General features: G+C 32.9%; 1 long non-coding RNA gene across 3 annotated transcripts; it reads left to right on the top strand.

The window, feature by feature from the left end:
• The first annotated feature begins 15,264 nt into the window (after positions 1 to 15,264).
• Positions 15,265 to 17,616, top strand: LOC145109070 (uncharacterized). 3 transcript variants are annotated; one of them, XR_013708737.1, is made up of 4 exons: positions 15,265 to 16,007; positions 16,102 to 16,174; positions 16,271 to 16,357; positions 17,344 to 17,616. It is a non-coding gene; the product is annotated as an uncharacterized LOC145109070 (long non-coding RNA). The 3 variants fall into 3 exon arrangements; XR_013708736.1 differs by having other exon boundaries at positions 16,434 to 17,616; XR_013708735.1 differs by having other exon boundaries at positions 16,271 to 17,616.
• The last annotated feature ends 303 nt before the right edge of the window (positions 17,617 to 17,919 follow it).

The following is a 17,919-nucleotide window of genomic DNA, read 5'->3' as shown; positions in this document are numbered from 1 at the left end:
ATAACAAGATGGCAAAGAGTTAAGGACTATGTCAATAGCAACTCCTCGTCAAAGTTCAAATCGAGCCTTTCAAGAAGCTCCACATATCTCTACATTCTCTACACATAATTACAAACAGATTCTACCTCCTTCAACTTTCAGGCCATTAACGCTTTAAAGACATCATACTTTTCTTGACACGCTATCTTGTGGAACTTTTCCATAAGATCCAAGCCTATCTCATATGACCAATAGTCCTAATAGAACTTTTGCAACTTAGGTACCATGGTTGCAACCATAATGCAAGTGACCTTTGTTGCGTCATCATAGTGTTTCTTCTAACAAAATTCTCTTCTGGAGTAGCAGTTGACTCATCGATCTCAACAAGAGCTTTGTCAAGGACATATTCTTTGCCCTCGTATTGAAGAGTCATCTTGATATTACTCCTGGAGTAGACATCTATATGAAGGAAGTAGTTTCAGTTAGTTGATATAAGTCCTTAAAATTTTAACCCATAATTAATATTTAAGGCTAGGATCCATTATAACAATTCACAAATATGAAGAGGGATATTGTAATCTTATTGTGAAGTTATGAAGGTAGGTAAGATCAATTCACCAATTTCAAACTACGAAACTCCTAGATCTTTTGAGATTCATTGAATCTTATTAGTGGCATGTTTAATCTAAGATTATGTTCTTTTATTCGTGACTGGCATGCCGAGGATCACAAACCAGATGCGAATAACCATACAAGCACGCATTCCATCCTTGATGTCATTTATCATCTCCAATTAATGTGACGGTTAACCACACGTGCTCCATTAATAATGATAATTTTCGAGATGCCCATCATTTCTCTTTAAAGTCCCTATTAGTGTGCCGGTTGATCACACACGCTCCACTAACGACATATTAAAGTATAACATGCGTTTTCATGGATTAGCATACTATTTCACATTTTTCCTAAAGTAACTAGAGTGAGATTTTTAAAGAAGGTTCTAGTACTTTTAAATCATTATACTTATTAATGAGATTATCTCCTATCAAATTCGTTCGGCTAATGACCCTCCACCACACAGGAGAGCGGTCGGTGAGAGTGAACACTCATTCGACTACCATTTTATAGGTCGCTTCCTTATACCCTATTTATAGCATGGTTTCGTGAATAAAACGTACTAGCGATTTGACTGACTTTTCTTATACATATAGTAGTTAACTTATAACAATACCATTTGCAGAGCAACTTCTTCTCACCTTTCTTTGTAGATCTATTGTAGAGTCAGAGCCCATAACCTTAGACAGTGAATTTCGTTTGTTTGCCGACATGCTATGAATTTCCAAAAATCACTCCACAAGACTTCTTGGAGATCGATGGCATTGGTTCTTCCGGTGAAGATGTTGTCGATGAGGTACATCGAATCTTTGCTCATGGAGTCTGAGTCACTATGTTTTTTAGATAGTCCCTTCATGATAATGTGCATCAAAATGGTCCATATGACATGAACCGATGGTTTCATGATCTCTTTGGACTTTTACTACCCTTTGAATTAAATCTGGGTCAAGAAATCCTAGAATTCTTCACTAGATGGTTCAATAAACTTGAAGCCTTCACAATTTGGCGAAACACCAACGGCTCTGAGAAAAACTTCCTTCGTCACACGAATGATCTTATTATCTATGAGATATGAAAATTTTGAACATAATAACAAGTTGATGGGTCTTGGTATACTACAACATCCTATGGTGCACATACAACCCTAAATACATTGGATCTATGTTTTCACTAATTATACATGCAATGATGTTTCCAAGGTATTAAGCCTATAATTAGCATGCAATTGACATATACCATACAAGATACTAGTTAGGGTAACATACCTTTTATGTAGCTTTAAGTCTTGATGTATTTGGCCTTAAGAGCTTAGCCCCAATAGTGGGGAAGCCTCAAATGAAGTCACAACACATCATGAACAAAGGTGGAACTTGAGAGAGAATTCAATGCACCCAAAAACACCTCCATGAACTCCAAGTACAAGTCTAACCACAAGTGGCGATTTTGGGCAAAGGAACACATATTTATATGTGGTGGATTCCAAGGTTCATAGGTATAACCCAAATCCATACCCATGGGTTTTATGATCCATGGTTCATGTGGCCCAACTCTTTATGTATCCATACATAAACTTGGTCCAACATGGATCATAAGCCCAACACATATAAATATAACTAATTACCATAATTAGTCCCCATAGATTTAATTAGTCTCTTTTGATCACAAAATTAATTCCAAATTAATTCTTGATCAATACTAATTAAAACGTATGATTTCATATTAATATATTATAACTTATAATATATTAATAAATCACATATAACCTTCTCTCGAGAGTCCATCCTAACAAATTGTCTTGATAATATGCAACCTAAATGGACCATGCTACTCTCGGGTCAAGTACATACCAATAATAGTTATGGGCTTAGACATCTAATCCAACAGTCTCCCACTTGGATAAGTCTAAAACTATTATTGCAAGTACGACTCCAAAACCCGACTAGCAATCGTAGCTCTTAAAATCCGCTGTCGAACTCTGACCTAGTTAATGACGTGTCCATTAGATAAGGATCATATATTCCTACATTCTAGATACCATATGGACTGAGACATTGATTATAATCATACTCTTTGTCCATCTGTTGTTTCCCGATTTCCGATTTATGATGACCGGGTAATTGAACAAATCAAATCAGTCCAGGCCCGGCCGAGCACTTACGTTTTTCATCACTAAATCATCGAGGGGCCCACAGATATTGCTTTTGTCCCTCCAAGGGTAAAAGGAATGGATAAACTTTGACTCATATGCATGTACTAACTGCTTGTTGAATCATACACAAATGCACATTTTATAACATCAAGTTACTGATGCGTATTCGTACAATTAATGTACAACTAACTCATAGTCAACAACTCATATCTCTAGGTTTGAAGAATATAAGATATTATCGTCTCATGATCACTCGTGATAAAATCCATGAAGTGATTCAAATGAGCGTAGGTTTAATCCAATGCTCGAATCTTATTCCAGGAGCACTCATGAATACTGCAGCTATGTCTAGGCCACCTAGACAAACTACAAGCCCATTCATGTCAGTCTTGCCTCAATACCTAGTTCCAAAGTATGATCGAATGTGGAAAGTTTGAATAACCTAGTTATTCGGGAAGTCAAAACATGCAAAGTGAAACAGAAGAATAATACTAATCCTATATGGCCCAAACACTTTTGAGTCATATTGATTACTCATTATTCATTGAATAATGTTTCGATTTATCAACTTAATACTTGAATTAAAACAATAGTTATGCCATGCTCCAAGCATGCACACTATTTTTGCCTATGGTCCTTTCTTTGTGAAATAGATCAATTGAAAATTTTTCAAATGATACTCATTTCACAATTCCAAATCCTTATCGCAAATGTAAGAATACAAGATTCTTTGCCATTTACTGAAATCTGTTAGATTCTAAACTTATATGCATTGATCCTTTTGTGATGACTATGCACAAAAGTCACAAAGACTCGGCAATAGACATTACACAATATTCCAATGGAGAGGAATTCCATGGAAACGAAGTCTCACATTCAAAGTACATTCCTTTGAACATCCTTCTTGCATTAAGTTTTCTAATCTTACACAGATTTGAAGAACAACTTCCACCTACGGAAACATTTCCATATTCCCATTTTGACTATCACTTCTGAACAAGAGTTGTCTCTTTTCAGAATATGTCAATATGGTCTTTCCAAAATTTAACAAAATACTTCCAACTGTGCATGAGCAACCAATCTTTGGTAAACCTCAGATTTTCCTCGACGATTGCTTAATCATTTTAGTCATATCCAGTTCTATTCCTTTTTCCCTCTTAATGCCTTAGGCATTTGGAAAAATTTGAACGGATGAATATTATTTCACATGTAATAGATCCTATATCAAAAGCATATGGGACACGATTCATGATGTCTCACATAAAGACATGATACTAGACCAATCTTCTGCTATAATATTTCTATTTCTGTTTGCCATATTCTCATAGTTCGAATTATGAAAAGGGATGTTGTGATCATAATCGAATTTTAGAACGCAAATAATGTAATCATGACTAAATTTGATTAAAGACTCACAACCTAAGCTTTTAGAATTGGAATGAAGTATAATTTCCTCTCTCTTAATTATAGCAAAACAACTTTCCAAATCCTGCAACTTTGCAACTTTTGTTTTCTATAATTAACATTGCTAACTTGCAATAATTAACATAATAATCATGCTCCCACTAACATGATAATTATTAGAATAACACTTTTGCTCCCACTAGCTTTGACATGTATCCATAAATCAGCTAGACTTCTAGAAAACAATACTTATTGACTTTCTTACCAAAGTTCAGATTTCTGACACGAGATGTTTTGATAAAACATTATCTAAGCTTCCCGATTTCATACACCATTCCTTAGATAGCTCACATGTGTGTCTAAACAATTATGAAGAGGGATGTCGTAATCGTAATTTTTAGACCTTTTGCCATTCTCACTAGTCCATGTTAGTGTGTCGGTTAACCACACATGCTCTACTAACGACTTTGAGAATACAAATATCACAATTGCTATCTACTTAAAATCTACTTAGTGAAAGCGTTTCCTCACCATCATTTTCATGAATCGGAGAGAAACCTTATGACATTTAGATTTAATGGTGTATGTGTTCCTATCCATGTGAATTTTTCAAAAACATGATCACAAGACAAGGTTACTGACAAATCCAAGCTCATATGGACTGAACTTGTTCAATATTTATTTCTTGTCATCTGCCGGCACAAGGGCCTACCATTGCTTCCAGATTGTTATGCAAACAATTGAGAACTCATAGAACCCATATGCATAGTCAACTTTAACTGGAATGGGCACAAAAACAAGAATATGTCAACACGATAGGTTACAAACCTCAAGTCGTGTGCTAGTGATAAACAATAGGTTTTATTCTTGATTAGTTCTTGAAATTTTTCAAGATCTTTAAAACTCCCACTGACCTAATGACATATATGATTCTCATGTCAAGAACCATTCCTTGACAAAACAAATATTCAATAGTTAGTGTTGATTCTAATCAAGAAAAACACTTCACACAATTGGTCTTAGTTGGTCTTTGTCTTATCCAATACATCACAACTTACCAATTTCAAATATACAAGAGTAGAACACATTTTACTCTACATTTGACAAGTGTTTTAAACCTTTCTTAAGATTATGTGACTTGAGTTACAATCTTGGAGTATTACTCTAAGACTCAATTTTGGAACGAAGTATGGTTCATCTTTTGATTTAACCATTTCAACAATTCACGATTCCTCTTCTTAGTCAAACAAATGCACTAATATGTCCTTAGAGGATCAATTGTGATATGGTTTTTCATAATCATTAGGATGATCATAAAACATGATACTGAAGTACTCTCCCATCTTTTCAAATAGGATAAACTTTTATCTTTCTGCCTAATTTGATTCTTCTCATTCGTCCTGCCATACATTGAAACTTTTCCAATGTTTCAGAATTATACTTAAACTTGTAAGCACAACCATATTTACTAAACTTTAGTAAATCATGACGAATAGCCTTTTCGTTCTTTGTGGTGGACCTGATCAGCGCACAACCAAGTGTACCCGATCTCCTAGTCCTTCACTTGACTCACATATACATGTGAACAAGGAATTAGTCTTAATTTCCCAAAGATGAAAATTCTCATTCATCATACAATACAAGTTGCATGACTCCAAGTTTCTATCGAACTGAAACTTGGGTGATGAGAATCTTTCCTTATTTTGTAAATTATGACACTACCACAAACAAAGGAATCAAATCCATTTTCCAATATTGCTATCAATGGAATCATATAAACAACAATTTTCACAAATCTCATTGTAAGGATACTTAAAATAAATAAAATCAAATTTTTTTCTTTTATTTTAAAAAATTGCGGTAAAACTTATCCTTACAATGCACACACATATGAAAACTATGTTGTTATCTATTCCTAAGCAATCTATCATAACTCTTAAGCAGCAGCTCAAAATTCTGATCATCGAATCATGCGATCGAAATCCATCTTCGCGATCAGATTCAGCGTACTCTTCTTCTAAGCTTCCACTCCTTTTTTCGATTCTACAAAACATCAAATGCGACCTAGTCACATCATGTAATAAGAATCTCCAAATAGGAAATTAATAGAGTTAGATAGAGGACTTTACCTGAAGCATAGTCAAAATTTTGACTTTTACCAACCTAGTGAACTTTCAGGCAAATAAGGCAGCTTCGCAACCAATGCCCCTTCCTTTGGCAATAGAAACATGTGGACTCTTTAGTAATGGTACATAGGACTATCTCAGACTTAGCCTTTCTCTTTACCATTTGGTCAACTGGGTTGACTGTGGCCGATCCTTTTCCATTGGGAAGAGAAGACTTTTCTGGACTTCCAATGTTTACATTTTCAATGTCCATGAAAGTTTGGGAAGTAGATCTTCCAATCAAATTTTGATTTACCAGTGCTCCAAATCATTGCTGATTCAGCAGCAACAAGCAAAATAGGTAAGATCGATAAGGGTCATGTCATGGTCTGTCACATACTAGTCCTTAATGAACTCACTACATGACTCAGAAAGTGATTGAAGAACCCAATCAACAGTCAACTTCCATGAGACTTTGACACCCAACTCTCCCAGCCTATCAATATGCGACTTCATCTCCAAGACGTAAACACATATCGACATTGCTTGCCAATAGGGATTGACTGAACTTGCACTTTTCAAGAACTTGTGGGTTAGGGAGAATAATTGGAGGAGGTGGAGGAAGTGAAGTATGACTTCTAGTCCCATTAATGCGCAACAAAGGGATTAATCTTTCACCTTGATTGCCATTTGGGATCTCATCTTCATTAGGATAGCTTTATCCATAAGGATAAGGAAGACCATAATTGTCATAACTAGACATCTATGAGGGAGAAATTCAAGTTTAGCTGATTTAAATCCTTAATATAACACCCAATATGAAATATTAAGGCTAGGACCCAACATAGTATTTTATAACTTGGAAGAGGGATGTCGTAATCCAAGCTACAAAATATTTGAAGGTAAGTAAATGACGATTTACCAATTTCCACCATGAAAAACGAAATTTAACATTAGGTTTTAAATGAATTGAAACTCCTAGATCTTTTGAGATTCATTGAACTATTCAATGGCATGTTCAAATCTCGATTGTGCCCTTCAAGTTTGTGACTGGGATGCCGAGGATCACAAACAAGGAGTGAATAACCATGCAAATTAACGTGGTACATTTAATGTTACAACCACCTAATCAATGTGCCGGTTAACCACACACGCTCCATTGATCTATGATTAACATCAAGCTACCCTTTGCCACGCACTGTCAGTCCCAGATTAGTGTGCCGGTGAACCACACACGCTCCACTAACGAGTTAACAAGGTGCAAAGTGTAATTTCATGGGTTAGCACCAAATTCACATTTTCCTAAAGTAACTAAGATTGGGAATTTAATAAACTTTAGTTACTTTTATATTTATCATTATACTTTTAATGAAGGGAGAATTAATGTCCTGTCCTACCCGTTCGGCTAACGACCCTCCACCAGTCAAGGAAGCGGTGGGTAAGATTGGACACCCATTAAACTGCCATTTTATAGGCAGTAACCTTATACCCCCCTTATAGACCGGCTTCGTGAATGAGGCCTACTAACGGTAAGACTGACTTACTCTTATATATATATATATATATATATATATATATATATATATATATATATATATATATATAGATATATATATATATATATATATATATATATAAATATTAGACCTATAATATTACAATAGTATAAGGGTTGAATTTTAAACTATTAAAATTCTAAGGGTTGGAATTAAAGTATACATGGGGGTAGCTTTACAAATTCCAAAACTTGAGGGCAAGTTTTGAACAATTCAAAAACTTTTGGAATCCATAACATATGAGTTTAATAAAGGTTTTAAATACTTTAATGAAGAAACTTTTGAAAATCCATAACTTGAGGACAAGTTATGGAGGTCATAAAACAATTTATGGGAAAAAGACTCTTCAAGTTTATAACCTATGGCTTTAATGATTCTTTTAAAAGGAAAAACTTTTGGTTTTTTATAACTTGAGGACAAGTTATGGAGTCCATTAAAAAATCATTAAGATCACCCACTAAACTAACAAACATGTCAAGAAAAACTATAATCTAGATTAAACTCATATGAACAAGACAATTCAAATCAAACATTTTTCATTTAATTAGCCTAACCATTAAACTAATACAAAACATGAAACTTTTGACAATTATCTTTTGAACTGGATTAGTATGATCATTACCACATCAAAAACAGGTTTATAAGTTCAAAAACAGCTTAGGGTAATGATCCTAGTCCAATTCTGGCCAAAAACCTCGAAAATCTGCATTCTGGAGCACCAACTCGTCGAGTGTATGAGCAAACTTGGCGAGTTGGTTAGTTTTTGCCTTGGACTCGGCGAGTCCATCAGTGGAATCGGCGAGTCCACAGTCCAGAACAACAGAAAATCGATTTTTAAGGCATTTCCAAGCAAGTAGCATCAATTATAATTGAAAATAACCTGGTTTTGATACCACTGATGGGTCTTGGTATACTACAACATCCTATGGTGCACGTACAACCCTAAATACCTTGGATCTAGGTTTTCACTAATTATACATGCAATGATGTTTCCAAGGTATTAATCCTATAACTAGCATGCAATTGACATATACCATACAAGATACTAGTTAGGGTAACATACCTTTTATGTAGCTTGAAGTCTTGATGTATTTGGCCTTAAGAGCTTAGCCCCAATAGTGTGGAAGCATCAAATGAAGTCACAACACATCATGAACAAGGGTGGAACTTAAGAGAGAATTCCATGCACCCAAAAACACCTCCATGAACTCCAAGTACAAGTCTAACCACAAGTGGCGATTTTGGGCAAAGGAAAACATATTTATATGTGGTGGATTCCAAGGGTCATGGGTATAACCCAAATACATACCCATGGGTTTTATGATCCATGGTTCATGTGGCCCAACTCTTTATGTATCCATACATAAACTTGGTCCAACATGGATCATAAGCCCAACACATATAAATATAACTAATTACCATAATTAGTCCCCATAGCTTTAATTAGTCTCTTTTGATCACAAAATTAATTCCAAATTAATTCTTGATTGATACTAATTAAAACATATGATTTCATATTAATATATTATAACTTATAATATATTAATAAATCATATATAACCTTCTCTCAAGAGTCCATCCTAACAAATTGTCATGATGATATGCAACCCAAATGGACCATGCTACTCTCGGGTCAAGTACATACCAATAATAGTTATGGGCTTAGACATCTAATCCAACACAAGTTACAACCCACAAAGGATCTTCTTGCATGAAGTGGAAAGATCAAAAACACAACCATAGAAGGAAGAAGTAACAACAACCTTTAATGAACTTTAGGTCCTCCAGGGGAGGCTTGGAAGTTGATGGAGATGGATGAACCTTTGAGACGCCAACAATTAGTAAACTTTATGAGAATGCTAGTTGTTTAATCAAATCTTAAGCTTGAAGAATAAAACCCAAGTGCTATCTTCAAGAGAGCATGCAATAAGTGAGAACTCTTTAAGCTTTTTCAAGAACAATTCTAGAGAGAAAGGAGTAGGAGGTTACTGTTTTCACTAGTGCAAATGAAAGCCTTTTCAAGCCCTCATAAAGCAAAAGTATTACCCACAAGTCCTTAACCTATTAACCAATCCATGCGCCTAAGACTTACAACCCATGCTTTCCTTTTCTTTACTTAATCAAAAGACCATGACTTTTTACCTTAATAAGAAGTCACTAGTCCAAAATTTTTAAATGACTTATTAATTCATACCTTATGAAATAATGTGTTACTTATATTGTAAAATAATTATTTCCATGAAATAAATATTTTCCTAATTTATTATAAGAGTTTATGAATATTTATTAAAATCAGTTTCTAATAAATAATCAGTTGTATCAAGTTGCTTTTAGTGTGACCCTTAGGATCATATATTAATTACCAATATCCTTCTAATATGACTCTTGAGCATATTTGATCTTTCAAGATATATATATATATATATATATATATATATATATATATATATATATATATATATATATATATATATATATATTCATATATTCATATATATGAATAATTATATTTATATATGAATATGTATATGCATATATGAATAAGTATAGAGGAAGTGATTATTCATATATGAATATGGAGGCGGTGGTTGGTGGTGGTAGTGGAGGAGGTCGCGGTGGTTTAGGTGGCGATGGTAGTGACAATGGTTGGTGGTGGAGGTGGTGGTGGTGGCGATGGTGGTGGTGGTGGTTGTTGGCGGAGGGGAGGTGGTTTTGGACTTAACTTTTTTTCTTCTTTAAAAAAATCTAAGAAAAAAAGTTATTAAAATAGGCCACCGCTTCATCATCTGAGTTCATCAACAAACCTTCTTCGATATCACCTCCTTCGTCATCATAAAACACCTCTTTAACAGTAGTTTGCGAGACTAAAGCCAGGGACCATCGAAATTCATTTTGTTTGTCTCATCAACAATTTCTCTCACTTTAGAATCATGAGCCTTGAGTATGCTGTACAGATTCGACAACGAGTAAGTGTCGAATTTCTCTTGCATTTTCATTATCAAGCAAATGTTCTTCCACTCGTTCTTCAAGACAAAAATGAAAGTAATGTTGAAATCCAGTTCTATACAAACTACATTATACTTTGAACATTTATAAATCAACTCGTTGAAACGATCATAATAGAATTTGATAGTTTCATTTTCCTTCTGCTTGAAATATGCTAACTCTGACAAACATTGAGTCACCAAACTCTTCATTGTACTCTCCTTTCCTTTAAATTTCTCCTTGAGAGTGTTCCAAATATCATGTGGAGACTTGCATCCACGTATGTAATAATAAACAACTTTTCGTGAGGCCCCACGGAACTCACAAATGCATCTTTTATCATTACCTTGTTGCATGAGACGAATTGCAGTCAAATCTTCACTTTGTGCTGTCGTTCCCACTTTGTGAACTCGATCAACATGATAGGGACATTTATCAATCGAATTCCATAGATGTTCATCTATTCCGTTGATATAATCCTCCATTCGATCATCCCACTGATCATAGTATTCCGGAAGAAACATTGGGATCTTCACTGATGAACCAAGTAGATTAGCATAATTCATCATTATATTCACACTTAAATTTTCCATTGATCGGATTTGAAAAGAAGAAAATCTTGAAAGGAATGAAAGGAATGAAATCATATACAAATGATTGATTAACTATTTCAGAATAACTAGATCACAGAGATCAGTTGAAGAATTTAGTTTTCACTTGTAGAAAATGTTGAATCAGAACAATTTAGTCAACAAAATGAAAACGATAATGAGATTCTTCAATCGATTTGTAGATTCCCGCTCTGATACCAGTTGAAGTGTTACGAAATCAATCGAATATGTAATTTGAGTTAATATGAACACGAGGATGTAAATATAATCTTGTTTCAACTTATATTATCCGGAGGACGCCAAAGTATATTTGAGAGAGAGTGAAAGCTCAAAGTTGCAAAAGTGTTTAAATGACTTAAGCACCTACACTCTTTATAGTGTACTCAAAAAATACAAAAAATATATCGAGGCTTCGACATATAAAGAGATATAATATAAGTGTCTGATAAAATAAATACAGAATCGAAGTCGTGTAGACCTTCGTTACGGACACTGTAAAAAGAACTTTGACTCTTACCTAAGACTTTGATACATCAAAACATCTTCAACTCTAAAAGAAAATATCCACCCCACCTCTCTCTCTCTCTCACACTCTCTCTCTCTCTCTTTCTCTCTCCTAATGCGATCTTCCTTATTCCTCAATCCAAAACTAGTTTTATTGTCAAAAGCAAGGCAAGAACTTAATTCAAGTCAAGCATATACACGAACTGTCGGTATAGATCTCGATAATGACAAACAAATAATAATTTATTACTAAGGGAGAGTACAAGATATCTTGTACAAAGCACAAAATCACATTGCAAATATTTCAATAGCAAAAAGAAACTGCATCTACAAACAATTGGATGTTCATGTTAGACGAACCACCGCCTGCCACTGCCTCACAAGCCACCCTTTTCAACACCGCCATGTTCTTTCAAACTCCTATGACCTTGGCCTAGTCAAAACCTCTCCCATGCATCGTTTCACATCTTCCCTATCAAAAACATGTTTCTGGATTCTTATTTAGTTTCACCCTGATGCCCTAAACATCTGTAAGATTTGCATTCATCGGTTGGTCAGTCCACTAAGGACAAACAACTATTGGTGTCACCTGCGATCGAACAAAAAGAAAGAAAAAAATAAGGGGTCAATTTATTCGTCCTCTTGAGTATGACCTGCAATCGAGTTTAAAGAAAGAAAGAAGTAGCTGCGGACGACGTTAATGGAGGTGGTCAGAGGATCGTTGGCTTCAGATCTTCTATAAGTTAACGATGACAGAGGTATATCTGGAAATGGACACACAAACACTTAGTTCTAGATTTGGGATGAAGATCATCAAAGTCGAACCCTATGAACCCAGATGCATTGAATACGACACCTGCAATTACATTCTAGATCTAGTGCAGCATTCGACGTGATTTCAAAAATCGATTTCATCTCTTCTCAACCTCCCTCGTTCCTCCTCTCTATTCAGAATCTGGATCTGGTTGTTTGTTTTGATTCGAGTATCACACATAAAAATTGATTTCGACCCAGATCTTCAAATCTGAAAATAAAATGCCAACTTCTTCTGTTATGATATCCCCTGTAAGCCCATATGTATAGAAACAAAATTAATGAACAAAATCCGTTAATATTAATTTTATTTTATGATATGAAGAACATCATTTGAGTTTCTAAGAAACAAGAGAGGGGTGAGTGAATGTTGGAGTCTGGAACCCTTGATCGATATGATATATATATATATATATATATATATATATATATATATATATATATATATAGAGAGAGAGAGAGAGAGAGAAAGGGTGTGGGTAATATTTTTTATTTTTAATTAAAAAGTAATGGAGTAAATAAAAAGAAAACAAATAACAAATAACAAGGGCAAAAAAGTATTTTTAATCTCTTTCAATTTTGAAACAAACCAAACTCGTAACAAAATGAAAAATTTAGACCTCTGGTGCTAGTCCAGATCTTTTTGGACCAAACTTGCGAGTTGTGACATAACATAGGGACCAATATTGCTATATATATATATATATATATATATATATATATATATATATATATATATATATATATATATATATATATATAGAGAGAGAGAGAGAAAAGTGAAACAGAGAATCATTATTAATCAAGAACCAATTCAAAGTGACGGAATTTAAAGTAATCAACGGCAAAACAAATGTTTGTAAACTTTTAGAATGGACGCACATGCACCAAATTATAAGAAAACTCACTTCCTTTTTTTAGTTAAATTGTTTTAGGCTATGTTTTTTATCGAAACGAAACCGAATATACCATTGTTCATGATTTTTCATCAGCTTTCCACAGAGATCCATATTGATATAGAGAAAATGATTTTTTTCCAAAAAAAAACCACTTTATTTCTTTGGTTTTTGAAAAGTTAAGATCTACATTTTATCGAAAAAATTTAAAAAAATATTACAAATTTTATATTTTTTTTGGTACTCTTTAAACAAAGATTAATATTGATGTAAAAAAAAAAGAAAAAAAAAATTTCAGTTTAGATTCACATTTGGAATCTGCTCAAATTCACATTGTGAATCTGGTAAGATTCATAGTGTGAATAAAAAGTTCATTTTTTATATATAAAAAAATCAAAATTTCAGTTTAGATTGACATTGTGAATGTGAATCTGCTCAGATTCACAGTGTGAATAATAGTAAGTCAGATTCACATTGTTACAACTGAAAGCTAAATTATATACTTTTCAGATTTGCAATGTGAATAAATCTATTTGTTGATTTTACAAAACTAATTTATAAGTAATCAAAACGTTAAAATATTATAAAACTACATTGAAATATATTTTGATTCATATGTATATATTTCACTAAATTAATTCGTGATTGATTAAAGAGTTGAAATAGTAAGACAAATTCACATTGTGAATGTTAAAATTGAAATATATACAGTTTAGATTCACAATGTGAATCTGAACTGAAAGAGGTTTTTGTTAGTCGATGTTAATGTTTATTAATAGATGGAAAAAATTGAGATTTTTGGTATAATTAGATTTTTTTGGATAAAAATAAACTTAAATAATGAAAAAAAAAAACAAAACGAAGTGGGTATTTTTTCAAAAAAAAATGTTTTTATATATCAACATATATCTCTATGGAAAGATCACGAAAAATCGTGAACGCTATATTCGGGTTTTTTTTCGATAAAAAACAAGACTTGAAAGAATTTAAACGAAAAAGAGATGTGAGTTTTTTTTTGATAAAGATGTGAGTTTTTTTGAAAAAATTTAAACGAAAAATCGATTTTTTATATATCAACATGAATCTCTATGGAAAGATTACGAAAAATCGTGAACAAAGGTATATTCGGTTTTTTTTTCGATAAAAAACATGGCTTGAAAAAATTTAAACGAAAAAGAGATGTGAGTTTTTTGGTGAAGAACTGAGTTTTTTTGGTATAATCTGATGTATGTGCGTCCAATGTACAAATGTACATCCATTCCCTTGGCCGTTGATCATTATGATTTTCGACGCTCACGATTGGTTTTTTTGTTCCTTGTTAATAATGATTCTCTATTGAACCTAACCCTATATATATATATATATATATATATATATATATATATATATATATATATATATATATATATATATATATATATATATATATATATATTCATTTTTTCTAAAATTCAGTACCACTTATAAAGCATCATGTGCAATAATCACATGCAAAGAAAATACTTTGATAAAAATTAAATCATTAGGTGGTTTCCTTAATTAAGCCCACCAATCAAGGCCCAAATATGGAAATATGTCACAAAAAACTTACGTTCTAAACGTCACCTTCAATCATACTTTTCTAACATATCACCGCGTTCCCTATGACTCCTTCCCGGATTCATCGTTCTAATCATACGCTTCATCTTCTCTGCCTACAAATCTTTTCTCCTTATCTCTCACACACATGACTGACGCCAGTCATTACCTACCTTCACTGAAGGTCGATGTCATATCTTGATGTAGGTTGTTTCAGCATTCGATTTCGTTTACTAAATCAGTTTTGAAGGAATGGTTTGATTTGGGAGGAATTGAATATGATCTGACGATATTCATCTTGAACTTTCTATTTTTAAATTTTTTATCCCCCGTGCCATATTTTTGTAGAAAAGTTTTCAGGTATTTAGTGCGGAAAGATCAAAACTTGAATGTATTGTAAGTAGAAATTGATCTTCAGATCCCATAGTTGAAGAATTTGCTTGAAAATAAAAGAAAGATATGTAAATTGGGGTTTAATTGGTTCCAACCCATATGAAACAGGGTAATCTTTAGACTCGAGATTGTAGACTTTTTTCCCCAAGGCAATTTATCTTTTTTTCTTTCACTTGTAATATTCCATGGCTTATTACATGTGTTTTCTTGTTAGATTTCAATCCAATATTCTGATACAAGTTCTCAATTATTTGTCTATGAGATTCATAAATATGATTTTTCTAAGAGAATATGCTTTGAATATAGCTTTATGTTCTTGAAGCTGAATGATGGGGTGAAAGAATCATGATTGTTTTTCTTCAATAGGATGGGAAACTAACTGGCAGTGGTAGCCTCAAGTCATCAAATTTAGACACTGGGTTTGTTCTCTATCTTTCCCTTTGTTTTATAAAGTTGTAGATCAAAATAAGCATTTACCATTTCTCCCTTGAACACTATTGGCTGATTTTGCAGGTTGGCACTTACTCAACATGGCTAAATGCTGGTCGAATTAAATTGGAAGATGCATTGGCCTGATGTCAATGAGGTTTATTAGTTTATGCATTAAAATATATGATTTAGAATATGTTTTAAGTATAATACAGAGTAAATATACAAATTTTAATTGTATTGTTATTAACAGGAGGCCTATGTTTTATGGGTTATTGATCAAGATGCATATGCATGTGGTTAAAAGTGTTCAACACAATCGTTGTTATTCATGCATGAGGTTTGATTAGCTACACATCATATTATTATTATTATTATTATTATTATTATTATTATTATTATTATTATTATTGCAGTTGGAATTCGATGAAATTGAAATTCCAGATTCCATTTCATGGTTGGTTTGATTGCCAAATGGAAGGAATCCAATTCTGTCAAATTCCATGTTTGATGGACAAAATTCACCATTCTTAGAGATGGGTGGAAGCCAAGGAATTCAATTTAATTCTTTTGTAATGATCAGACCAAAATACCCTTTATATATTTATTAGAATGAATAAAAATAAAGAATTTATTCATAAATGAAAACTTTATGTTTATATAACTCTTATTATTGATTTCGTTTTATATGCAACCAACCGGACACGTGAACTCAACATTTCTTCAGACACGTGAACTCAACATTTCTTTGGACTCTAATTTTGACAGATTCTATTCTTTTCATAATCATTCTACAAACCAAATGTCCATTTAATATCATATTTTGTTCATATTATATAATCAGAACTAGAACAAAACCTTCACTCATGCATCAATTGAGTGCCCTTGCTGGTAAGAGGAAGCTTAATGTTTGACTATTGTCCCCGTTATTACAGTTAAGTATGTATTCATTTAAGCAACTTTAAATTGAATCATTAAGATTATTAGTTTTGTATTTGCCCTTAACGTAATTATTTTATCTCAACAATTAACAACAAAAGCAATGCTACATCACAAGAACAATTTGCTTTAGATTCCAGAGTCAAAGCTACTATTTAGTCGTGAAGAATTGGAAAATCATTATATTTCTTCGATATACATTGTGCCATAAAACCAATAATTATTTTTCTTCCACTTGAATAAATACTGAAGAAAGAACATTATGAGCTTCTTATAAAATAAATCTTTGACACATTCCAGATAAGCTAGCGAATGCATTTTTTTTCTATAAGTTTTATCAATTGATTTTATAAAAGTTGATATTAATGTCGTCCTTTTGTTGTTTAGATTATTTACCAAGGCTCAGTTAGTTTGACCAATTTCTCCTTTTACATCAAGCTCACGAGGAGGCTATTGGAGACCAAACTGTTGTACAAATTTTATTTAAATGCTTGATCCATATGTGCTAAATTAAAAGTAAAGCGTTTGATACATTTTTGGTTAAATAGCTCTTACTATGTACTAAGGATGGTCTTGGCTACGTATCTTATGATATTATTAAAAATTAATAATGGCTAATTTAGATAATTAATATGTATTTGTTATAAGTTATACAGTTTTTGGTGATTTGGTGGCATGGATGCTTTTTGGAAGATTGTTGGTATTACATTGTTATTGTTATGTGACATAATTGAAAATGTTTTTTAGAACGACACACACCCACTATTTTAGTTTTAGATCTACACTTTTTGTTTTCAGCAAAACTTGAATTCTAACATTTGATTGATGGGCATTTATGACATCATTAAACTATAAACCCTAAACCCTAAACCAATTGACCAACCGAAAGACTATTAACGTTTTATTCATGTCAATGGTCTTATAGTTTAAATTATATTAAATTTTGTTTGCAAATCCTTACGA

The sequence above is a fragment of the Lactuca virosa genome, chromosome 4 (genome assembly GCF_052849685.1).
Source record: "Lactuca virosa cultivar CGN04683 chromosome 4, Lactuca_virosa_CGN04683_v6, whole genome shotgun sequence".
NCBI classification, from domain to species: Eukaryota; Viridiplantae; Streptophyta; class Magnoliopsida; order Asterales; family Asteraceae; genus Lactuca; species Lactuca virosa.
Note: the sequence above shows the minus strand (reverse complement) of the source record. Positions and strands in the feature narration are given on the sequence as shown.